The following is a 3,125-nucleotide window of genomic DNA, read 5'->3' on the forward strand; positions in this document are numbered from 1 at the left end:
TATTAACACTTTTGGAAACTCACTTCTGACTTTTGTATCTGTATTTCCTATAATACAGAATTATAATCATCAGAGTCTATGTAGGCTGTTTTTTCTCAACATCACATTGTAAGTCTTTATAAATATAGTTTTAATAAGTGCATATATTCCATTGTTTTAGCGGGCCAGCTTGGCATCTCCCTGTTATTGAACATGTGTTTATTTCTACTCTTTTCATTGCATGAGAGACAGGGAGAGAAAAATGTCCTCTAAAGTAGGTATATGCTGGAAATACTGGAAATGGTATTGATCCCAGAAACTTGACCTCTGGCACCAGTGCTGAATTGGACCTTAGAGACAGAGAAGAAGTCTGCTTTTGGGTGAAGTAGAAAAGAATAGCTTTGTTGCTTCACCAGGCAAAAAGGGGACACTGGGCTCATGCCCTGAAAAGCTGTATGTCCCCATCCAGGAGGATTTGGTGAGAAGTTTTATAGCAACGGTTCAATGGAATTGATAAAGATCAAAATGTGTGCAAGGGCTGTAGTTCTTGCACCTGGCTTCAGGTGATTCCCTGATGAACTTTGAGATTATCAAGTTGTGATCGTCTCTCTGGAACATCTTCCATTTAGTGGGAGTTGTAGTGTTGTAGCCACGCGTTCCAGGAAACAAACTCACTCAGAAGGACAATGCAGATAGGGGAGTGCAGTTTATTACATTGGCGGGCCCAAGGCAGAGTCTCCTCTTAGCCAAGGACCCCAACCAGCGTTTGTGAAAATCTTTTATACCCCTTGTGTACGTGTCTGAACCCACCACTCCAAATTCCTTGAGACTTACATAAACCAAGGAAAATACAATCCCAATAACCCCATCATTCACGCGCTATGTGCTCATGTGCTCAACAGTCAAACAATTAGCCAATAATCAATAAACCCGAGGTTACACTCTGATAGATACAGAAAAATTTATGGCCTGTCTGGAGGAAGGGGTGATAGTGTATGTTTTCTCTTAGACGATGAGTAACCTAGATATGATCTTCAAGGTTCCCCTGTCTGGAGGGGGTCTTATCCTTCTGTTGTTGTTTTCACAGGCACTAAACACAGAGTTCAGAGTCCATTGGAAAGGTGGCCGAGCATGATCAGCATGAACAGGCCTAAGGTGAAGTCCAGGCCCTATGAATTCCTTCTTCATTAGTTCTGTGGAAGAGCTCAAGGATACTGATGTGTGTATCCTTTGAGGTGGAACCAGGGCTCTGTCCTAAGGCTGCACTATTTCTTGGCTTGTTGTTCAGTCGCTAAGTCATGTTTGACTCTCTTCAGCCCCATGGACTGCAGCACGCCGGGCCACCCTGTCCTTTACCATCTCCCAGAGTTTGCTCACACTCATGTCCATTGAGTCAGCTATCCAACTGTTGCAGGAAGGCGGACCCCTTCCAGGGCCCGAAACTGCGCTCTTGTCTAACACGAGGAAATGAATTGTCCGAGGAGACACATGTGCTGACAAAGCAAGAGATTTTATTGGGAAAGGACACCCGAGTGGAGAGCAGTAGGGTAAGGGAACCCAGGAGAACTGCTCTGCAGCGTGGCTCGCAGTCTCAGGTTTTATGGTGATGGGATTAGTTTCCGGGTGGTCTTTGGCCAATCATTCTAATTCAGAGTCTTTCCTGGTGGCGCACGCATCGCTCAGCCAAGATGGATGCTAGCGAGAGGGATTCTGGGAAGTGGACGGACACGTAGTGTCTCCTTTAGACCTTTCCCTAGCTCTTCCAGTTAGTGGTAGCTTATTAGTTCCGTATTCCTTATCAGGATCTCCTGTCATAAAACAGCTCATGCAAATGGTTACTATGGTGCCTGGCCAGGGTGAGCGGTTTCAATCGCTGTGCTTCCCCTAAAACAACCGTCTCATCCTTTGTCATCCCCTTTTCCTCTTGCCCTCAGTCTTTCCTAGCATCAGGGTCTTTTCCAGTGAGCTGGCTCTTCGAATCAGGAGGCCAAAGTATTGGAGCTTCAGCATCAGCATCAGTCCTTCCAGTGAATATTCAGGACTGATTTAGGATTTAGGATTGACTGGTTGGATCTCTTTGCTGTCCAAGGGACTCTCAAGAGTCTTCTCTAGCACCACAGTTCAAAAGTATTAATTTGGCTCATCAATAAGCAAGCATTATTTGGCTCTCAGCCTTCTTTTTGGTCCAACTCTCACATGCATACATAACTATTGGAAAAACTATAGCTTTGACTACATGGACCTATGTCGGCAAGTGACACCTCTGCTAAATATGTTGTCTAGGTTTGTCATAGCTTTTCTTCTGAGGAGTAAGCATCTTTTAATTTCATGACTGCAATAACTGTCCACAGTAATTTTGGAGCCCAAGAAAATGAAGATTGCCACTGTTTCCATTTTTTCCCCCATCTATTTGCCATGAAGTGATGGGACCAGATGCCATGATCTTAGGTTTTTGAATGTTGAGTTTTAAGCTGGCTTTTTCACTCTTCTCTTTCACCTTCATCAAGAGGCTCTTCAATTTGTTTTTGCTTTTTGCCATTAGGGTGGTATCATCTGCATATCTGAAGTTATTGATATTCCTACCAGCAATCTTGATTCCAATTTGAGCTTCATTCATCCTGGCATTTCTCTGCATATAAGTTACATAAGTTTCTTGGTTGCTCCTCCCTAGTCTCTGCATCCCCTCCCTCCCTTGCTCAGCAGCTGTTTGAAAGGCTTTCTTGCCTAGAAACCCCACAGGGTCCTATTTGGTTTTAGTTGTTGTAAGTATTTAAGTCAAATATTTGGTTTCAGTATTTCAAGGTTAATGCATATTGGTGTAGACTTAGGCTGCTCTTTAATTCAGTAGGTCACACTAGTGGTAAAGAACCTGCCTACCAGTGCAGAAAACATTAGAGATGTGGGTTTGATCCCTGGGTCAGGAAAATACCCTGGAGGAGGGTATGGCAACCCATTCCAGTATTCTTGCCTGGATAATCTCATGGACAGAGGGGCCTGGCGGGCTATAGTCCATAGGGTCGTGCAGAGTCGGACATGACTGAAGTGACTTGGTGCACACGTGCACACAACTAGAAATAAGATCATCAGTATAGTTCTAACCTGATAACACTTAAAAAAACCTTGAGAACCTGTTTGAAGGAGAAATT

The sequence above is a fragment of the Budorcas taxicolor genome, chromosome 8 (genome assembly GCF_023091745.1).
Source record: "Budorcas taxicolor isolate Tak-1 chromosome 8, Takin1.1, whole genome shotgun sequence".
NCBI classification, from domain to species: Eukaryota; Metazoa; Chordata; class Mammalia; order Artiodactyla; family Bovidae; genus Budorcas; species Budorcas taxicolor.